At 38.9% G+C, this 23454-nt stretch overlaps 1 long non-coding RNA gene across 4 annotated transcripts in view; it reads right to left on the bottom strand.

Moving 5' to 3' along the window:
* Positions 1–1089: 1089 nt before the first annotated feature.
* Positions 1090–23454, bottom strand: part of LOC110598845 (uncharacterized) — a 241725-nt gene continuing 219360 nt past the window's right edge. For 2 of the 4 annotated variants that reach the window (XR_005736130.2, XR_013435434.1), the window contains 2 exons: positions 20561–20677; positions 10774–11142 (listed from right to left, as the gene is read on the bottom strand). This is a non-coding gene — a long non-coding RNA (uncharacterized LOC110598845). Of the gene's footprint in view, positions 4765–10773; positions 11143–17496; positions 17677–20560; positions 20678–23454 lie in introns of those variants that run through there. The other 2 variants (XR_013435433.1, XR_013435435.1) reach the window with 2 other exon arrangements.

The following is a 23454-nucleotide window of genomic DNA, read 5'->3' as shown; positions in this document are numbered from 1 at the left end:
GAAGGAAGAGCTCAGATGATGAATTCAGTTTTAATCACCAGGGGCTTGGAAATACCAGGGTGGAGGGAGATCTGGACTTCTTTTCCTAGAGAAATCACAAGACAAACAAACATGAGCCATAGAAGTTTGCAGACAGGGATGAGCGGTAAGGAAGAGCTCCCCAGGGTGGGACCTGCCTGTTTCCTGTCCCAGCTGGTATTATGAGTTAAATACAAGAATCCCCTTGGCCCAAAAGAATTTATTGTCACAGAGAGGTCAGAGAACTACAGAAAAGCCTGCTTCAATAGCCACAGCTGCTTCTCCACAGACTGCACAAGCCCAGGCTGTTTCAGGAGACATCTCCTAGTCCCCACATCCACAGGCTTGGAAATCATCCTACAGGGTTCTCAGCTGTCTCACTTTCTCTTGCTTTATGTTTCCTTCAAGGCTCATTCTTGTCCTGCTTAGTTGTTCAAATCACAAGTTGTCCTGTTTATTTAAGCCATTACAAAATATTGTCTTTCAGTGAATGAACAACAACTTCTTCTTCTTCTCCTTCTCCTTCTCCTTCTTTTCAAAAAGAAACCAAGATTATGTAACTTCTAAGAGTGACTGCTTACGCAGGAAGAACAGGGAACATCCCTGTGGGGCAGCCACCAGGTCTCCTCCAGTGCCCTCAGTGACAGACTATGACATCAGACATGAAGCCACAGGCAAGGCAAGCCAGATTTGTGCTTCAGCCAAATGACCAGGTTTCCCTCTTGAAGATCTTTGGGGGTGCTGAGCAGGGTCAAGTCAGCAACCTTTGGCTGCTTTACATCATTAGGCCAGGATGTCAGGTTGATGTTCCCTCTGTATTTTTCTAGAAGGCATCAGAAAATTCTTGAAGTATCTGATGGTACAAAAATAGTCTGATTTACCTGGCAGAGAGGTAATTTTATATTGTACTATCACTGGCTATTCCTAATGGACCTCAATCTGTAATCTAGAAAACAAGAACTCACCAAGATTAAATAAACAGAATCAAGAAAAGAAAAGCAAGGCAAAATACCACAGAGGAAGGAAAGACCAAAGAAACACATTTGAGAAAATAAATAAATAAATTCAGAATTTTAAAGGCGAGTAAGATTTATTTAGGACACTATGTAGTGAGCCAGAAGAGACTATTTCAGGTGAACAAATTAAATGACCTAACATGTACGTGGAGTTAAAAGCCTTAATTAATATCTAAATTAAAATTACATATATCAACCATGGGCTCATTGTGACCAGTTTACTAATTTGAATCCAGGTAGACACAGAAATTTTGCTTTTAAAATTGAAAATACAGCAGAGTTGAACAGAAAGGTGTCAGAAAGAATAACATGATAATTATACGGTAACACATTTTCATTTGAAATAAGATATTGATCACTGGGATGATGCGCATTTTTTATGCCCTAATGCATTTCAACATACCAAAGTAGGATGATAGATCTAGAGTAATTATATAAAAATTGACAGCACATTTATCATTATTTGTGATTATTTCAAAGCATTGGCATTTCTATGAATTATGGCATGTCATCTCATGTGTACACAAAAGTTAAATCATTTATGGCAACAATTGATCATTAACTATGGCATATGCTGAAGGATGGCACCTGTAAGACTTTCAATTAAGGGAATGCATTTGGTGGTTCGGTTGTGTAATTAATTTGACAGGCACACTGAAATTTTAAAGGTGACTCATATTTCATTCATTTTGTTTCCATCTATAAAATGTTATTGAAATGAGCTAAATAAGCATGCTGAGATCATGAAGTATTTTTTCAATACAAAAATAGACTCAATGTTACAATATCAGTGCTGGGGAATATTAGCCACCTGTTCTCTAGAAGAAATGGATCTACACCCCTACACACACAATTATCCAAGTTTCTAGGAAGCTAGTAAAATGAATGATTGTTAATTACTCTAGGACTGAAGCAGGTAAAAAAATGGAATGATGGAAAAAGAGAGTGTTTGAGTTAAATGTTCCCTTGGCTTTGTGTGGCAAAATTTAATTCCCATTGTGAGATCTTAAGGGGCTAAAAAATTAATCCAACTATTTTGTTAAGAAGTAGAGCCTTTGGAAAGTGATTTAGGATTAAACAAATTGATTAGGGTTGAGTCTCCATGATTGGATCCTGGTAGCTTTATAAAATGAGAGAGACCAAATAGACTCATACAGACTTACACACACACACACACACACACACACACACACACACACACACACAGGTTCCCTAACCGGGTGATGCTCTAACCTCCTTAGGATGCTGCCAGCAACAGCCTGTGGCTAGATAAGGTCCCCAGACCTTGCATCTCCAAAACCATGAGCCAAAATAAGCTTCTTTTCCATAACCTTTCCAGTCAGTGTTATTTTGTTATTAACAATATAAAATGGATTCATGAGCAACATAAAAAAAGAGAGACAAGCAAAAAAAGGTCAAAGAGAATAAAGAAAGGGCTAGGAAAGAACAGGAGTAAAAGAAAGAGAATTCAATTCAAGACCAAATTTTCTATTTGAAACTGATCTGATTCAACAGACATTTAAAGAGTATCTACAAAGGGCAATCACCTTGACCTTCTTTGTCAAATCAAGATCTTCACTAGAAGGTTCTTTGACTTATTCTTCTTTCATTTTGCATCCCTACCATGGCCCATATTCAGGTCCTTAATTCCTTCTTTCCGGATTATTTTAAGAGACTCATAACCATTTTTTGGGTATGTAGTCTCTCAACTCTTGCATTTTCTATGTATCAATGCCAAATTCATATCCTTAAAATTGTCTTTGAAAACATTATTCATTTCAAAACCTCTTGGCTTATCTACAAGAAAAATTCAATTCAATTCAATTGCCTGTACCTCATGTTAGTTGGGGACAGTAATGTATTGGGCACCTGAAATTAGTCGTAGACAGTAGTATGCTAGTCAGTTGGCTTTAAAAAATATCCTAATTTTTGCGTTTGCTGATTTTCTCTGTGACGCTTTTTCCACCAGGACCAATTTCAAACTACCACCTGATGTCAGTGAAGGCAGAGTTAAGAAGTTACATGAAGAATTGGCTCTTTCAAATCATATGAACCAACACTAACACACCACTGTTTGGGAATACAAATCAGCATACAGCCCTGCCTTATCATGAAGCAACGTGCTAGTATTAACTCTTTATCTATAATGAGTATTATAATGAGAATTCCTTTTTTGACTTAGTATGGTGTGTATCATTTTGGTAGCTCATATGGCATCTTTCATATAAGTATTACCACTTTTACCTGAACTGCATCCTAAAAGTTTAGAGGAAAGAGACTATTCCACATCTTTGTGCAGTCAGGACTTCCTATGTAACTCAAAACCTTGACGGGGTAAGCATTCAACAAATCAATGGTCAATGAGGGTTAGAATGAAGTGAAATCCAGAAACAAGCTGCTGTGGTTCTCCAAACCTGGCAGCATCATCACACACAGATTTATGCTCCTGAGTGAAATAAGACAACCAACTCACTTGTATGTGCCCCAACAGGTATTTTCCTGTCTAGAGCTGCTCAATCCATTTTTTTATGTGAGCTGGGTTCCACTCTAAAGATATCTAGTTATGTTAATCAGGTTATGCTATATAACAATGCCACTTATTGCTACCCCTCCCAAAATCTCAGTGACTTACAAAACAAAAGTTTTTGTCTCATGTTTCAGGGTTTCAATAGGCTGTAAGTGCCTGTAACTCTATGGTAGGTGCAAGTAAGTAGGCTGTACTCCTGCTCCATTGTGACTTCACATCCAATCATCTGGACTGAAGAAGCAGCTTCTATGTGAGATGTCTGTCACCCACATCAAGACGCCTGGAGCTCCTTTCTGGACATGGTCAATGTTGAATCCGCTCAGATGCTATATTATTCCAAGTAAGTCACATCAGCCAACTTTTATTCCTCTAGAGAAGGCATCAAGAGTCACAAACAAAGGTCTGGAAGATACAAGCCTCTCACAGGAAAGGAAGGTCAATATTTGAAAACAACAACACAGTCTACCTTACCAGCCAAGCCATTGATTACCTAATTTTCCTGTATAGGACTGCAGCCTCCTTCACATAATACAAAAGCCCTGGAAGCATACATGGTAAAGCCTCCATGAGGAACCCTCCTAGATTTCCACTTGCAATGGAATCTCAGATAGAAACAGAATAATACTTGGTATTACTTTATAAACTCAATCCTTATTTTTTCATTAAACCATTGAATTACTATTGCTTAGGGATGTTCCAGAGTGGAAGCCATGGGCTATGTGCTTCCCGGGGAGCTGGGAGTGGGAGTTTGACTCAGAGCCTGCCCATGTTAGTGTGCTCATGGTATTTAGGTGTCCTCTGAGCTCCTTGGCCAGGAATTGACTACAAAAATGCAGCAATATCATCCTTGGGGATGATAACAAGAAAACCAGTGAAAAGGAGCTACAGTAGGAGCCAGAAAGAGCCAATGCAAACCTTGCTGCCAAAATTGTATCCGCAGGACTTGATCTTCTCCAGGTGGTTAAATACAATTCCCTCCTGTGTGTGCCAGTTTTCTGCAGAGGGCTGGAGAGAAGAATGGAATCCCACCAGAACCAAGTTAAAAGGTGGTCCAACCAGGTGGTTTCTGGGGCCATTGATTCTAAGGAGAACCAAAGTATCACTCAATTGCATCTTTCTGTTCAGTATTTCAGTAATGTGTCATGCCACACTCTCAGAACCAGCTGAAATTCCGAGACCAGGGAGGTCATGGAGCAGGGCTTCCTGTAAGACAAAAATGACTCTTTTTATCCTATAAATGTAAATTCCTTCCAAGAAATTGGTAGGACTCAAACTATTGCAAATAGCAAGTATCTATCAAATACAATCTTTACAAACTATAATTAAATAATATATCAAATCCTTTCATTTGAAATCAAAAAGCTTTATAAATTTTATTAACGGAAATTTATTTTCAACTTGCTCAACTAAATTTTAAATTTTGTTGAGTTTAGCTTAGCTGAGTATTCAACAAATATTCGAGGAGCAAAGGTTTGAAGAGGAACCACCTGGATGCCCATATGTCACTGTTGAGTCCTAGGTCACATTCATAGGCCAGAAAGCAATTCTGCATCCTCAGCCCCCTGCAGAAAGCTCCATACTGCTCCGATTTCTCCAAGATGATAAACTGGCAATTGTGTGCTGTGATTTGGTCCTCTTGACTGCCACATGGTATAGGCCATTTTATTCCTCCCCTGTCCCTGCTGTCTATGGATTCAGTCTCCTATCTTGGCCAAGACTAAAAGCAGGAAATCTGCTGCTGGCACCCTCCAAAAACACAACCCTCTATACCTGCCAAGCACTATCGAGAGTGTCAGCACCTGCCAAGGTCCCCAATAGTCTGCCAGTGCCCCGTGTCAAGGAGACTGACATTTGTGCAGAGGGCACCTGTGCCTAATGTCGTGAGTCCTGTTATCTGTACTGAATTCTCTGTCTCTTATCCTAACAAAAGCTGCTGGCACTGCCTTCTGTTGCTGTCAAATGTTCTGGCATGGATGCTGCTGACCACATTCTCAGTGGTCCAACTCTTTTAGTATTGAATTCATCTTCCATTGCTCCTGTCTCCCTGTAATGCATCACCAAGTCTGCAGGACTGGTTGGGAATGGTGAAGTGATGGAAATCATGTTTTCCACAGAGACAATCCACACAGCCACTGACCATGGATATATATGCCTTTCCATTAGGTAGAGGATTGCCCAACCAAGTAAGCAAGGGCCTGAGACTCTGGTCCACCCAAGAAAGAAAATTGCCTGTGTTTTGCAGGATGCCAGAGCTGGAGGCTGAGATATCATTCAGGGTTCTCTGGCATTGAGTCTGTTCCCTGCCCCCCAGTGAGGAGGTGGCCACACAAATGCTAAGCCAGTGGAGCCAGATTATGGTGAACTCTCCCTCAGAAGGATGAGTGCGGATTGTTAGTACAAAAAATTTTTTTGGAGTGGAAGCACCAAAGGGCAGGAGTGGGAGTATTTTTCTCCTTTCTGAATTCTTTTGTACTTGCCCAATGTAGAGATATCTCCTATAGGAGATAAGCAGACATAACCCATAGGAGACCACAAAGAAATGTCACACCCAGCCTCTATTCCTTCTTCTGTCCATGTCATTGACAAAATAAATCAGAAACGTACAGCATGTTGGTGTGTGGTCTCTTCTTACCAATCCAACCCTCAGTAGTTAAAGGAAGGCGGAGGGCAGAGCAAGGGCAGAGCAAGGAACCCAGGAGACAGTCAGCCCAAAGCAACAATGCCAAAGCTATAAGCACAGGCTAACCAAGTTCAAAGCTACAGTTTTGTCACCAGCCAGTGTGATGACCAGCTTCAAGCCCTAAGCAGATCCCCTGAGCTTGTCGGCTCAGCCACAGAATCCCTACAGTGGAGCCCAGGCCTTCACACTGGCAGAACCACTTGCTGCTCCCTGAATATCCATGCACGTTTCCCCAGCCCTTGCAAATAGGAGCCATCAAACTAATTCTGGCCAATGGACAATGATAGAAAGAACTTCTGTCCCATTCGAGCCAAAGCATTTCAGAAGGCATGAGTGCGTCCTGAGCGCTTTGTTTCTGCTGTGAGGATTGCAGTCGGGTACCCAAACAACTATGTGTCTTGTGTCTGAGCAGAAGAGCAACTGTGTGGGTTCCAGGCCCCACCAACTACTACCGATAAAGTGAGTGAAACATAAGCCTTTTTTGGAAGTCATTACAATTCAGAGATTCACTTTGTATAGCACTGTGTCCTGATGAACACATTCAGATCAGCCTCAGGAGATCTTGCCAGCCTCTGTGTAACAATCCATTTATTTCCTGGTTGTCTGTTCTTTACTTAAGATCCCATTCCTACTTTCTAGTTCGTCCTTTGGCTCTTCCTTTATTTCTTGAGCTCTCTATACTCAGACTATAAACTTGATTTGCTTGGCCAGTTCCCACTCATGAAGCCAAAACCTAGGAACTCAAGGGGTAACAGAGGAGATGTTCAGGAGAGATTCCCCTAGGCATTGGTACAGAGGCAGGGGAGTATGACCATACCTAACCAGGTAATCTCAAACCATGGCCTTTTTGTATATTCACAAAGATAACACATCATTTCTCTGTTAAAACTTTTGTCACAATGGTCAACTATTTGCCAAGTTACATTTGACCTCTTTTCCAGCGATATAACCTCAGATATAGCAACATACAATTCTTATCTGTGTGTATCCACCACTAGAATCAACATTACTACAATAAATAGTACCCAGTTGACACTGTTAATGCTCCAGTGTTCAGAAACAGAAAAATGGAAATGTTCTCATTTCTAGCTAAATGTCATATACAAATTAGACTGGATAGATAGCTGTGATAAAAACAAAAATAATTATAATGGATGAAAAAATGTCCCTACTCTTTCTCCATTTGAAAGGCATCTGAAATTTATGTATGAGATACATTAAAGAGCTTGTTTTTGTAGTGTCCAAGTCTAAATGGACCATTTCCAGTGTTCTTTAGGGTACATTTTTATAACCATATCAATTTATTATAAAGGTCAATATTTTTTCTCTTTCAAATTCTTTCAAGTCCATTTTTAAAGACCATTTTCTGAAATATTTAAAATTCTAACAAACCATTGCAAAATTACCAGAAAAGTCCTGTGGGATTAAAAAAAAAAGCATACCATTTGATGCAACATGTACCTGAGCTACAATAAAATATCATTAAGCAAAGGTCAGCTCTGGAAAACAGAGAACAAAGACAAAAAAAAATCACTGGGCATCTTGGAAACTCTGGCATCAATGGAACTTATTGAATCTTCTTTCAGAATATGAAACCAGAAGCTCTCAAGTGTTAGTTTATTGAGGAAATGAAAACACCCATCACCCATCATGTGGCTAAGGTAAATCCAGCCTTCAACTCTTTTCTCCAGTTGTTTTGATCAACAGACACTTGGTTTAATTTCTTCCTCTTATACTGTGTATCTCAAAGGAGAAAGGTGGTTTTCATTGTCAATACTATTTCTTAGTGATGTCTACAACCACTAATCATATCCTGGGATGGAGACCATGAGCACAAAGATTTGTCGAAGGAATTAATGGATATTTTCTGGGTCCAAAGACAAGTATAAAAGTAGAAAATTCCATCTATCAGGTTATTTGTTTCCAAGACACCAGTAATTGGCTTGACACTTTCCCACTGAGTTTTAGGTACAGATCAATTCATTGTTATTGAGTAGGCACGCATAGTCCATCCTCAGTCCTCTACCAAGGATGAGTCAAGGTGTCAAGGGAAAGAACATTTCACAGGTTGGCTGTGCCTGAGTAGAGACCTCTCTAGGCAATGAACCTAGTTGAATGTTCTCTTTCTTCTTGGCAAGTTTGCTCTGAAGCTTTGTAGATGATCCCTCTGGAAGGCAGCCTGCCCAGATCAGCAGAACTCTAGATTTTTTAAAAAATATTTTTTTGATGTTCATGGAGCTTTATTTTATCCATTTATTTATATGTGGTGCTGAGAATCTAACCCAGTGCCTCACACTTGCTAGGCAAGTGCTCTATCATTGAGCCACGACCCCAGCCCAGAACTCTAGATTTTAAGGCCAATGCTTCTCATCCTTACCCATCTCTGACTAGCTTGCTCTCCTATGGAGGAAGGAGATTCTCAGATGTACTTAGGGTGGGGGGGCAATGCTCACATTCTGTGAGGACACAGGTCCATCTCTAGCTTGGATTCACAAAGCCACTCTGTAATTCAGCACAGATCACTATTCATATTGCACTCTGGGCCTAGAATCCCAGCTAACATCCCAGTGTTCCTTGTCAGGATGTGGACTTTCACATGCCTATTTTTTCCCTAGGAGCACTGACTGCTGTATAATGAAGTTTGTATACACCCTTGGGGTCCTGCCATCTACCTCTTTATAGAGAAAAAAATCTATGTCCACAGCAATCACCTTAGCATAGCCTGACAATTTAGCAGCACATTTTCAATGTACACAAACTAATAGAAATAGAGTTAGAAGGAAGCATGACAATTTGAGAATATTATTTACTATTTGGGCTGAAGCAAACACTTCCTATCCTATTTCTTTTTTAAAAAAGAAAATAGTCTATTAGAAATAAAATGATAATTTTATTATAAATTCAATGCACATTTGCAATGGGTGAAATTGTCACCTTGTTTAGAAATATAAAAAATTTTGCCAAATATATTTTTTCTTTATCTGTTTTTTTATTTTTTTTATTTATTCAGGTTAACTTGCCCATGATGAAAGATCATATGGTAAGAATTACCAGTCAGACCTGTCTCAGCATGAAGACAATGAGGAATTATTTTTTTTTAACCTTGGCTTGCAGCACCATCTGAGCAGCACTGGTGACATTCCAGTCTGTGTCTGAATTGATGCAACATGGACAGCTACCAGTTAGGATCACACAGAGGGCAATAGCTAAATCACTGTGGCCAAATAAGGCTGTACAGAAAGGTCCTCTTGGGCATTTACACAGCCAAGACTGTCTTACTTCTGGAAAATAGATTTCAGTAGAAAGACCCCCCAAGCTCACTTTTACCCAGTGTGAGGTCAACTGAGAAATGAGCACTGGATTCCCAAGGGAAAATAATTGCAGAGAAAATATATTTTCTCTATATTCAGAATCTAACAGTAATTGTATTCTCCAGCTATAAAATTTATATAAAATTTTCTCCTCTGCTGCCATTGTGTAGAGATACCATGTGTGAAACTAATACAATTCCTCTCCAAAGATAACAGGGAAAGGATGCTGATCCCACACATGGGACTTAAATCAGAACATGGATTCTAACCTGGAGTCTACCATTGACCTCCTCTGCTCCAACAGGCAAATTTCCTAATGCCTCTAAGCTTTAATTCTTTCTGAGGTAAGCTGTGTGTATTTGAACTTCCTTGACCAGGTTCCAGAGCTGCTGTGAGGACTCAAACAGCAATTCTCAAGCTTTGGCATGAAGCATGCATCAGAGTCACCTGACAGACTTGCCCAAACACAGCCTGCTGGGTCTGAGAGTTTCTGACTTAGTAGGTCTGGGTTGGGACAGCAGAGAACTTGCTTATCTAGCAAGTTCCCAGATGATGCTGAAGCCACTGGCCTAGAAATCACAGGCTGAAAGATACTGAATTAAAGAAAAAGAGACCTGTCTTCAAGGCCCACTATGCCCTATCTCCCCAGATTTCTACCATCCTAAAAATAACCTTCTCCCCTTCTCAGTTACCCTCTTCTAGGGTTTATATATGTGTTGTCCCCCAAAGCTCATGTGTGAGACAATACAAGAAAGTTTAGAGGTGAAATGATTGGGTTATGAGATCCTTAACCTAATCAGTGCATTAATCCAATGGAATGGATTAGCTGGGAGGTACTATAGGCAGGTAGAGTGTGGCTGGAGGAGATAGGTCACGTGAGTATGACTGGGGTATATATTTTGTCCCTGGTCAACTGTTTCTCTGCTTCCTGATGCCATGTCCTGAGCTGATTTTCTCCTCCACACCTTTTTACCCTGATATTCTGCCTTACTTTGGGCCCAGAGCAATGGAGTTGACCATTTGTGGACTGATACCTCTGAAATTGTGAGTACCAAATAAAATTTTTCTCTTCCCAAATTGTACCTGTCAGGTCTTTCAGTCACAGTGATGAAAAAGCTGATTAAAACACTCTCCATCCATATGTGATTTATCACTATATCCTTGATCGTAGGATAAAGGTGATTTCTGTGGTTGGCACTCAGTTGTTAAAAACCAATGTAATGGAGTAATTTATTGAAGAGCATTTTGAGACCATAAAACATTATATATTCATGAGGGACAAATGTTAATCACAGGAGAGACTAAGTTATTTAGCTACAATACCTAATAATACAGTGAGCCATCCAGGCTTAGTGAGGGAACAATGCTTCATAAGGTCATTTAAGAATCCACGTGATTTCTAACTTGTTGCTCCATCATCTTCTCTGATGTTATCTTCATTGACACAGTTTCTAATATTTTGTGGCCATGAACATATTCCAGGTCCATAAGAAGAGAAGGAGTAAATTCAGCACCAAGAAGGTGACCCAGAAGTTAAATACGTACCTCGCACATTCATTGGGTTACATGTTGATGGATAACCACATGTAGCTGCAAGGAAAGATGGGAAATGTAATCTCCATATGACTGTTCATGTGTCCAACTAAAATTCCAAAAATATATATCGTGATAACTTCTATAAACTGAAGTATCTGTCACAGAGGATACTTGTTGGCCACCTAATAACCCATATATGTCCCCCTACAAAGAATAGTCTCAACCTTCGTTCCCCAAATTTAAACTCTTTATTTAGATGTATCCTGTTCCTGCATCCAGCTCAAAGACCAGAATCTCTGATTTCTGCATCAGAAAATGAAAAAGAAATTTTAGGAACAGCAATCCATAGATAAAAAGTTGCACATGCCATTTTTCCCTTGCCATTGGCCCAAATTTAGTCACACTTTCCTCCAATACAGTTAACAGCTTGGGGAGTCATGTGCTTAGTTACACAACAGGGTTTTGACTAAATTCTTCCTATCCAATAATGTGTAAAGACTGTTTCCTGTTGGAAACAGAATGACAATTAATTTCTGCATCACATATGCTAATAGTTATATGTGACATTTATCATTTTAGCTCATAAGTTGCCTTGTTCACTGAGGAAGGTTGTTTCTTGAATATCCTTTAAATAGAGAAACAAATGAAAAGCAGGTGTGTAGACAAATAGGTTCACAATTTCAAAATAATTCACCCATTAATTTAATATTTCGATATATTATTTCTTACATAGATAAAAACAACTTGTTGATTTAGTTAAATTTATGCAAAATGGTCAGAAATTTGTATCATTCTGAATAGTCTTTGATGATATGTTACAAGATGAAGAAAACAATGTTGTAATATCAATAGCTATAAAGCTACCCTTTGTAATTAAATAGCTTTCAAGGCTATTTAGAAACAAGGGCCAGAATTTATTTTTCTTCTGATGATCTATAGCACAAATATACACAATGACTACAAATAGGCAGAAATAATATCATTTATTAAGGTTCTGCAAAACATGTTCTAGCTGATTTATGTTTGTTATTTTTGTATCTCTCAATAATACTACAAGGGGGTAAGCTGTCCTTATTTTTTAAAATTATAAATAAAATCAAAGAGATTAAGTGATACCAGGTGTTGGAAATATCAAGAATGCTTTTAATGCATATTTAATGAACATGTGGATGAATCTAGATTCAACCTCACCAAATCAAACATTTAGGGTAATATAACCTTGAAGTATAATATAAGTTCTTTTCTCTTATGAAAGTGTCTGACAAAGAGGCCTTATAACTTTGATTGTTAGCAAGAAAGATCTCTGTCATGGTATTATGCTTCTCAGATTTAATTCCATTTTTCTTCATAACTGAGGGCATCTACACAAAAACAAGATGCTTTCCAAAGAATTTAGATGTTTATATATTGCCTGAGGTCATGATTCTCCCTTTGGATATGACAATTACTTCCATCACAACCAATTGAGAAATGAAATATAGAAGCAAAATTGTTTCTAAATTAATGGCTTTTAAAAGTTTCCTGGGGAGTTGTCAGACAACTCTAAATATTTTTATGTTCCATATCAATTTCCAGCATGAAAAAGTGGCAAAGCTAGACTGCCATTCTCACATTGGCTGTGAGAAAGTAAAAGGAACCTTTGTAAATAAATTAAATTTTGCCATCTAGATATGCAGCAAATTGCTAAATTACAGAAAAGAATTGGAAGCAATGTTTATGCTAATAAGGTAGCAGCTATTGTTTCATTCAAGGTCTAGTTTGTTTCCAAATGGGAAAGCATGACTTAGTTGACAGCAGAGTTTCCCCTAAGTGACGCCATCTGAGATATCCTTTCACATGGCATTATTTCCAATACCTCTGAGTCCCATCACTGAGTTGATTTAAAATTTACACTCTCCTTCCACTACACACATCTGACAAAGCACAACCAAACTAAGCACACTTGCCTGTACCCCTGCACAAAGCCCTGGTGTCTAGTCCTCTCTACTTTGCAATTGTAGAAGGCTAAGTGTTCCCTTGTACAATGTACCTAATGTTCAGAGTGGGTGGCATTCGAAAGTTCTCAACTGACACTATTTAAAGAATGGAATTGCTCTTGAGCCATTTACAATAATTATGCTAAATGAGAATGTACACATTGTAGCAGAGTCTACGTTTCAGATGGTACCTTGTCATGAAAGGCACCACCCCAGTATCTATGCATGTATGCACCTTTGTAGATTGCTGTTGTTAGAAATAATAATGAATTTATGCATGTTTATTAAAGAGGAATATTTAATATTAATTCTATAAAGAGCCAGGTATTAACTAAAGAAAACAGATCAGTCAATAGTGTGCAATCACGATACGAATGTTGAGCAAAAGCAATCAGAAAGGATCTTGATTGGTCAAGATTTGAATCAGGATCCTGGGACTACAGTTTATGCACCGTGTCCCAGTCGCACAGACCAGAAGGTTTCAGAAGAGCCTGAAGCAGCCAGTGGGAGAATGAATAAAGTTAATGATAATTATTAAATCCATAGAGGTATGTGCCATGAATATTTCATATTTAATAATTAGACTAGCAATTATACTCTTCATGAGTATTAATGATTAGCAGTAGCAAGTGAAAGAATGATTTATTGTTTAACCTACTTTAAACATTACACATGTATACATGTATTGGAACATCACATGGTACTCTATTAATCTAAACAATTTTATATTTTTATGTATTACTAAAAATTTAATTTAAATATTAAAAAAGAATGATTTATGGTGACAAATTATACAAAAATTAAAATAAAGTTTTTTAAAAAATGACTGGTGTAAATAAGAATAAAACTCAGGAAATTTCAAGCTTTGAGCCTTCACCATAAACCCTGACTGAGGAAGGATTTTGTGTCTTTCATGCCTAGCACAGCCTCTGAGCCATGCCTAATAATCACTAGTTGAAATATATACTATATACTCATGCAGGATGAGTGTGTAACCACTTGGGTAACTGGTAAGAATTACAGTCACCCAGAACCTAAAGACCAGACGGAGATGCCATTTTCTGGAAAGCAGAAGCTAAAAAGACCAGGAGTGAAAATAGGAAAGCTTTTGAGAGTGATCCTAGGGTTTTTCAATCTTCTATTGGCCCAACTCAGAATTCTCAGCTAGGGATAAGAGTCTAGGGGGCATTTGGCAATGTCACTACTGGGTAGAGGGGCTACTGGCATCAAGTTGAGGCCAGAGATGCTGCCAAACATTCCAAAGTGCACAGAATAGTACCCCACAAGAAAGAACGATCAAACCCAAAATGTCAGTAGTGCCGGAGTTGGGAATCTCAGCCTAACTGGATGTACCCTTCTGCTCATGTGGTTTCTCCTCCTCCTTGTCTTTCTGGAAAACTTCTACGCATCCTTCAAATTGTTATTCTTTTCTAGAACTTACCCCTCTTGCATACCTCTGAAGAGAATTAAATGCCTCTTCACGAGGGACTTGAATCCCAAAAGCACCTGTCACCTATTTCTATCATTGTATTTGTCACGAATCATTGTTATTTGTCATCAGAGTTAGGTATTTCAGTTGAATTGAAATCATAAAAAGAGCTACCATGAATTAAGCATTTACTATTTGTAGGACATTTTACTCAATTATGTAGATCATAGTTATTTAGATGATTATTTGTATGATCTCATTTAGACCATGCACAAAAACATATGAGGTACTCTTTGCTATCTCCATTTTACAAATGATGGAAGTGAAGTTTAGAGGGTTAAGAAATGGATACAAGTTCATGCAACTAAGGGGCAGAACTCAGAACTAAGGAAGCAATCAAATCAGCTTCGACAAATGTCCCCCAATTACAGAGGGAAGAAGTATGTGGTAAGGAACAACCATATGTACCCTTTTGAGACAGAGGAGGTGAAAATGCTTGTGGCCTGAATATGGATCCCACCCACTAAGATGAACAGGAAGAAGGGCAACAGGCCTACCTGCTGGGGCTGACAGTGGATGCCCCCAAAGGAAAGGAATCGAGCAGATTGTCCAAACAGTGCAGAAACACTTGCTAAAACCCACACACACAAGAATAGAAAAGTTAAAATGAGGTAGTCATTAGAAAGTGGATGGAATGAAGGATGGACAAACACTCACTTGTGGTCAAATGTCCTACCATTTAAAAAGAATCTGATAGCAGGGAAATTAATATAGATCACCCAGGGCTGGGAAGGTTGATGACACACTGTGATTCAGAAATAGGAGAGGGCCTGGGAAAAGCTGTGCCCGACTCAGGCCCAGAAGGAGACAGCCAGACATGCTCCTGATCAGAAGCCCCCTCACCCTGTGAGCCAAGAGATGGTGACAGAAGGGATGGGCAGGGCTGAGGTCTGATACCGATTGTGAGCGACACATCAAGCAGGGAATCAGGAATAGCCAGGTTGCTAAACTAGAGGACAGGCTGCAGGCACCAATTGAATTCAGCTGAGGCTAGGCAGTGGGAAATGGGAGGGGGATTGAGCCCCCACGCCCCTCACTATGCAAGAAAGAAAAGATAGTAAAGGCTGGAGCCAGGCCCTGGCTGGTGGCACTGCTGCTTTTGAACTGGGACTGATGGGATCAGGGCTGGGCTCAGAGTCTTCCAATGTTCAGAAAAGAAATAGGTAAACATCAAATATATTATAGACTGAAAAAATAGTAATCACAGAGCCTGAGAGGGGAAAAATAATTAAATGTGGGAAAATGTAATATCTCCCCAAATGTAATTTTTAAAAATTCTGACATTGGGCAACATTTTTCAAAATTTAAAATTAAAAAAAAAAAAAGAAAAAGTTAATGTCCTCCCTGATCTTTTCCCAACACGTAGAGAACTGCTAAGTGCACAGGTAAGGTGCTGTTCTCTGTACGTTACCAACCAGGCTGAACACATCCTGGCATTCTGCCCCAGGGAAATGACCCCGACAGGGCAACCCAGAGTTGGTCCCACCATCAGAGAGAAAATTTCACTATTCATCACAGTGATTCCAATCCCCCCACCCATCCACCCCCATCTCCTTCTCCCTAGGACCACACACGCAACAGACTCCCATGTTATTGTAACAAAACAACATAGTCTGGCCATTAAATTTCAAGAGAGACACTACTTCATGAACCAGAAGGCTATTACCCACAGAAAAACAAAATCCTCCAGTGGTCCCCACCAAATGACCCCTTTCCTAATCTCCTAGTAGGAATCTCCCTCAAATCTTTTTTTTTTTTAATTCCCTACTGTGAATTAGCTGTATATGCTTGAAATTATGGAAGAGGATACTCAGACTCCATTCAATGTGACATTAGGAGACACGTCTTAGCAAAGAGCTTCTCTCTGTCCACACTTTGTAAGCACCAGCAATCAATCTGACCTCCTACCACAGAGGACTGACTCAGCCGCTTTTTCTTATGGTCTGGTAACCAAACTTGTATTATGACATTAGAGGCAGAAATGGATGCTCTTAAATGACACATTTTTCTAATCTTTCATCCAATGTATTTCCAGCCAACTCAAAGTAGAAAGAGGGGAAAAGCTGATTACACATAGCCAGTAGCTAGAATCATTTAAACTAAATTAATAGGGTCTATAAATAACTGTGTCCTTCCTCTTTAAAAAAAAATAAAATAAAAGAGAGAAGGAGAGATTATGAGGTTACCAAACAATCAGAGGAATGGCCTATTTTCCTCATCAGGTTATTACAACTTAAGGAAATTTCAAATTAGTTTCAGGGAAAATGTAACACCCCATGTAGTGTGCTGCAGGAAGGATGACTGCATTTATTGCCTGTTAACTAAAATCCGGGTACAATTCATTTACAAACACACTTGTTCACTCTTCTTTCTATAGCTACTAATATTGCACTACTTAGTTTCAATGTGACTTTGTTTTTCTTTACCAGTGGATTAGATTTTAGTCTGGGCATTCAATGTCATTGATTTTTCTACTTTGGATAATTTGTAAACTCTAAAGAGCATTTCTTACAGAAGTTTCTGAGGAATAGATCAGATGTCTTTGAATCTGATACTGCATCTTTCAAGAGGCCTCATTATTTTATGTACCAATCAAAAGAAAAAAATATCAGCAATTAAACTATGATACAATGTGTTCTTATCACTTAGAATTTCATTATACACAAATTGAAAAAGCCTTCTGATGTATTTAAACACATACTTTTATCATTCTTACTACTGTATGCAAACTGAACAAAAACATGCATAACATATGATGGTTCACATACATTCCTAAAGCTATCTCATGTTCAGAATCTGACTCTTGTAATTACTTGTGAGCTCAATCATTAATGGCCACGTTGTTCACAGTACTGCTGAGGCATTCTTCTTAAAAATCTACAAAAAGAACTAAAAATTGTTTAAGTGCAGAAGCCTAAACAATTATGAAGAGCTAGAACATACCCTTTTGTTTGGTTCTGAGGGGTTCAAAGAGTGTTCCACTTCTCTTTCTAGAAATTTCTTCCAAGCAAACTATTAGTCATTCTGCAACTTCAGATAACAACGCTTTGGATGTTTCCACATCTCAGGCAGCACCAGGAGTACCCTGGTAGCCTAGCCATCAGCAGTGGTTCCATACAATTACTATAAAACACAGAGATGTTAACATTTGCATCAGTTTGTGGTCACTGAATGCTCTTATCTGGAAACTTATTTCCTAAATCTAGAAGAGTCTCTCCTCACTTAACCGAGAAACGAAACCTAGAATTTTTCTATGTTGGATTCATGGCAGGGTATTTGGGCTTTTCCTGGGATATTTCTGCCCCAGATTTGCTATCTGAAATTTAAAGAAGATATTCATTTGGGTAAGTGTTAAGCTACCTATGGGTTACTTTGAGCTTAGAAGGAAGGAAGTTAATAAGACACCACCCCTGTGCTTGGTAAGGTGTGGAAGGGGAAGTAAGTTTGAGAGTGAAAGAAGAGGCCAGAACAAGTATGGATCCTGTCCTCCCAGCACCCCATCCTCATGAGATCAGCGCCTGGTTGGGGTGCTATATGGAAGTGTGGTAAATAGCAATGCAGCACCAGGCACAGAGGAAGGACACAGGGAAAGCTGGATAGCATGCCAACCAAAGCCCACTTCATTTATTCCTTCAACCTGTCAATGACGGCAGATAGTTAGGGTGCTGTAATGAAGGTAAGATGAAAGCGTTGATGTTTCTTCCAAGTTTTGACCCACATCCATCTTCCAAGGGAGACACAGATGGTTGCCCTATAACTCCATGATCTCTATAATTTCTTCTGAAATTTGTGTTTTGATGTCTTTTTTTAAACATTTTTTATTGGTTGTTCACAACATTACAAAGCTCTTGACATATCATATTTCATACATTAGATTGAAGTGGGTTATGAACTCCCAATTTTACCCCAAATGCAGATTGCAGAATCACGTCGGTCGGTTATACATCCACAATTTTACATAATGCCCAATTAGTAATTGTTGTATTCTGCTACCTTTCCTATCCCCTAATATCTCCCCTCCCTTCCCCTCCCATCTTCTCTCTCTACCCCATCTACTGTAATTCATTTCTCTCCTTGTTTATTTTCCCATTCCCCTCACAACCTCTTATATGAAATTTTGTATAGCAATGAGGGTCTCCCTTCATTTCCATGCAATTTCCCTTTTCTCTCCCTTTCCCTCCCACCTCATGTCTCTGTTTAATGTTAGTCTTTTCTTCCTGCTCTTCCTCCCTGCTCTGTTCATAGTTGTTCTCATTATATCAAAGAAGACATTTGGTATTTGTTTTTTAGGGATTGACTAGCTTCACTAAGCATAATCTGCTCTAGTGCCATCCATTTCCCTGAAAATTCTATGATTTTGTCATTTTTTATTGCTGCATAGTACTCCATTGTGTATAGATGCCACATTTTTTTTATCCATTCATCTATTGAAGGGCATCTGGGTTGGTTCCACAGTCTAGCTATTGTGAATTGTGCTGCTGTGAACATCGATATGGCAGCATCCCTGTAGCATGCTCTTTTAAGGTCTTCAGGGAATAGTCCGAGAAGGGCAATAGCAGGGTCAAATGGTGGTTCCATTCCCAGCTTTCCCAGGAATCTCCAAACTGCTTTCCAAATTGGCCGCACCAATTTGCAGTCCCACCAGCAATGTACAAGAGTACCCTTTTCTCCACATCCTTGCCAGCACTTGTAGTTGTTTGACTTCATAGTGGCTGCCAATCTTACTGGAGTGAGATGGTATCTTAGGGTGGTTTTGATTTGCATTTCTCTGACTGCTAGAGATGGTGAGCATTTTTTCATGTACTTGTTGATTGATTGTATATCCTCCTCTGAGAAGTGTCTGTTCAGGTCCTTGGCCCATTTGTTGATTGGGTTATTTGTTATCTTATTGTCTAATTTTTTGAGTTCTTTGTATACTCTGGATATTAGGGCTCTATCTGAAGTGTGAGGAGTAAAAATTTGTTCCCAGGATGTAGGCTCCCTATTTACCTCTCTTATTGTTTCTCTTGCTGAGAAAAAACTTTTTAGTTTAAGTAAGTCCCATTTGTTGATTCTTGTTATTAACTCTTGTGCTATGGGTGTCCTATTAAGGAATTTGGAGCCTGACCCCACAATATGTAGATCGGAGCCAACTTTTTCTTCTATCAGACGCAGAGTCTCTGATTTGATATCAAGCTCCTTGATCCATTTAGAGTTAACTTTTGTGCATGGCGAGAGGAAGGGATTCAGTTTCATTTTGTTGCATATGGATTTCCAGTTTTCCCAACGATGTCTTAATATATGATCATTTTTTTTCTATCCGCCCCCCCCCCAACTCTTTATCTATATTTAAAAAAAAAAAAAACATTTCTTAGGGCAAATCATTATACCAAAATGCACAGTACCCACATGACAATTCAGTTCTGGCTTTAAAACTCTTTAAGGAATCCAGGTTGTTTTTCCTGAATTTTAGTGGCATTGCAAACTTTCTACCAAATCAAATTTGCATAACAATACGTTTCAGATCCTCTACTATAGGAAAGATGCAGCTTATATTAATAAGAATTAAGGTTATTCATCCAAGCAACTGAACACTGCCCTGGTTTAACTCTGAAAGACTTTGATGGGTATGCTTTTATTTAGTTATTTCTTCTAGAAATGATCCAGCATTGAAAAATTAGGCACTTTGTTATTTTTTCCTCCATCAGCCCAAAAACTAGGTTACTGTTTCCAAAATTCCAAATCCACTGATTTTATTTTTTTTTTTTTTTAAGAAATGATCCTTTCTTTCCTCCAGTGTAGTTTTACACATCTCTGGTGCTGTGCTGGATATAGGCTGGACAGATGACTGGACAACTCAGGGTCTGCTGGGTCGGCTGAGAAGTGAGTCTCTGCCCCCCATGTCCCTTAAGAGCCTGTGACGCCTCTGTCCTGTTTCCCTGTATGGCCACTTGACATGAATGCTTAGTTCCTTCTCTTTATTTTTAGTCCTGGCCCCATGCTCCTGCTTGCTACCTGCTTGGCTCACCTGTAATTGACAAGCAGGCCCTTCTCAGCCCCAGGATATCTCTAGGAAGTCCCCTCCATGTAGCCTCTGACAGAATTTTTTTTCTTCCTTGAGGTCCTCTGTGTTGTTGTTGTTGTTCTAGGGAAACAGACCAAAACAGTTAAATGCATTGGCTCTTGGTTGGTTGGTTTTTGTAGCAATCTTAAAATATTTTACGTGTCCTCTCAATTTGAAATTGTAAAATACCCTACAAGCAACACTGGTTTTATTTCATTTTTTTCAACTAGTCGACAGGTGCCCTGGAGAATGATGGACTCAGAAGGCTGATATTGGTAGCAATATGCTTGGTGCCACTGGAAGGCAGTCACTGGATGCTCCCCGGGTGATCCATATACTCAGGGTCTGCACCAGCTTCAGGGAGACTTAATGCCAACTTCTGTTGACCTTGAAAAGTGAAGGTTGACCCTTGAGTGACTTCACAGAATCCCAATCAGGTACCCACTGCCAGTAGGCAGTTGACAAGCCATTTGACAGCAAAATAAAGCCGGTTTCTGTTTTCCCTGCCTGCTTAAAAATCAGCAAATCAGCAAAGGAGTGCTGACCTTTGACCAATATCTACATATACAAAGTAAGCTTGAGCTATGTAAATTATGATCCCATCAATCTAGGGAATGTTAAAGAAGATTAGGCAGTCCTTGACAGGCATTTGCAGGCAGTAGGTTTTTGCAGCAATCATCTTTTTCTTTTAATGACAGAAAGAAACCTGGACAAAGGAAGCTTGGTAACACATCCTAAGGATTATTTGCCAACTACTGCATTCTGTGTGCAAAGGCTTATCATAGAGAAATTAAATTCCTTTGACAAAAGGGAAGACCGAAAAAAAAAATGTTCCTGGAGGAAATACGTTGAGAATTCATATCTAAATCCTGCACGTCTGGCCCATGAGTTCTAATTTTATCATCTTCTACTGTCTACACCACTCTTCAAAGTGGGACAGGAGCGTCTATTATTTTAGTTTATGCACAAACTGTAGTTCCAATATGAAATCAAGTAAACCCATTTAAAAATCAAAGTCAATGTTAACAAGATGATCTATTTTATCCCCCCAATAGAAGCTAATGAATCATTGTGAATTTATTGTGACAGAAAGACAGTGGCTGCTGGCAATTACACTGATGAGCAGAAATCCTCACAAGTGGGTACTTTAAAGCAATTATTTTCCATTTGGTTCTAAAAAAGCCTCTGAGTACAACTAAGCTTTGATTACCTGACATCTGAAAATATACATTCTCAGAGGGGTATTTGCAGTGATTATTTTAGTAGAAAGAAAGTAAACAGCTACTGTTTGTGAACGCTCGGTTGTGAGTCTCTTTAAATTTGGAAAATGAATTGTGCAAAACACGGAGCTCTAACTTAATGGTCTAGCACATTATTACATTATGTTCCCCAACTGGAAAGAGTCAAAAACTTACTGGGGATTTGAGGATCAGAAAGCTGTTTGAAATGCATTATCTCATGAACCAGTCTCTACAAACTCAAAAGCCAATGTCATTCTTGCTAACAGACTCCCCAGTCCCATGCCTCAACCTTGTTCTTCTATTGTTTCTCTTTAGACCCAGATTTCTGGAGAAGTAAAAAGTGTATTCCAGAGTGACAGATGTAAAAAGCTCACCTTGTACAAACACTGATTCCTTCCAGAGAGGCAGGCCAAAGGGCACCCGAAGAGGGAATGAGGTAGAGAAAACATTTTATTTATTTTTCAGTACAGAAAGAGTGGGGGTTCTTTTTAAGGGGTACTGTGCCTTTTTCTGTCTAATTTAAGCTTATTGGTGCACAGTGGAAATCAATAGACTACATTTAAAAGATCGAGAAATGTAGACCAACTCAAGGTTAAAGACTGCAAGAAAAACATGTTCAAACTGAAAACTCGATTCATGACTCCAGGTCTGGGGATGGTAGGCACAAACATGGTTAGAGGTAATCAACTTTTCACTTGTCTTGGGTATTGTTTTTCTCCAAAAGGGGGAAGAAAGAAAAAAAAAAAAAGCAGGCAAGCAGGTTCTGCACTTCAGTGACTGATAAAGAGACAGAGGGGAGGTCCTGGATCACGGAGCCAAAAGTTAACAAACCAGAATCATCATCTTCTCAAACACGTCTGTCTGACCCTCAACCACTTGACAGAGTATCACCAAAACCATGTGGATTGTGATATTACCTCATACAAAGGGTCACTTGCACAAGCTCACACAGCTCACAAGTTGTAGAATGTGGACTAACTGCTTCCCATTTGTTTTTTTCTTGAGATGAAAATAATACATATTCCTTTAGGAAGGTCAGAGGTAGAAAAAGTATTCCAACTATTTAAAAATCACAATCCCAACTCCTAAAGAAATTAAAATTTTATCATAATTCCATAATTTTTTACACATTTCTTTGTATATGTGATACTATCCTGTGTTCTTTAAATTTTTATTATAACCATCCTCCCTAGCCTTAAGAAAACACAAATGAATATCAAAACGAAGTCAGCAATAATTCCAAATGTATTATTTCTTCACCTAGGTAGTTCCTTGTAACTTAACATTTTTTTTGATGAGCATAAATTACAAAACATCAAAACTTGAATTCCTGGCCCTAAAAATATGAGCATCTTTAAAACTTTTTACTCCTGTTTCCAAATTTAACTTTCTCAAAAAGTTAAAGTATATTACTTTTAGCAGTCTCTGGAGTGCCCACTTCATGACACATGACAGTGTTGCATATTCTCTTGTTACATTTCTTTAATTATTACAGATTATGTCTGATATGTATGTCTCATTTTTATTTGCAAACTTTGGTCATGCAATAAACCAAATGCTTTCCAATGGTTACAATTCCTTTGCATTTACTTTTCAGTGAAGTAAGCATGCATGATA

Source organism: Ictidomys tridecemlineatus, chromosome 2, assembly GCF_052094955.1.
Source record: "Ictidomys tridecemlineatus isolate mIctTri1 chromosome 2, mIctTri1.hap1, whole genome shotgun sequence".
In the NCBI taxonomy this organism is placed as follows: Eukaryota; Metazoa; Chordata; class Mammalia; order Rodentia; family Sciuridae; genus Ictidomys; species Ictidomys tridecemlineatus.
The sequence above is the reverse complement of the archived record's forward strand: the minus strand, read 5'-3'. Positions and strand labels throughout refer to the sequence as shown.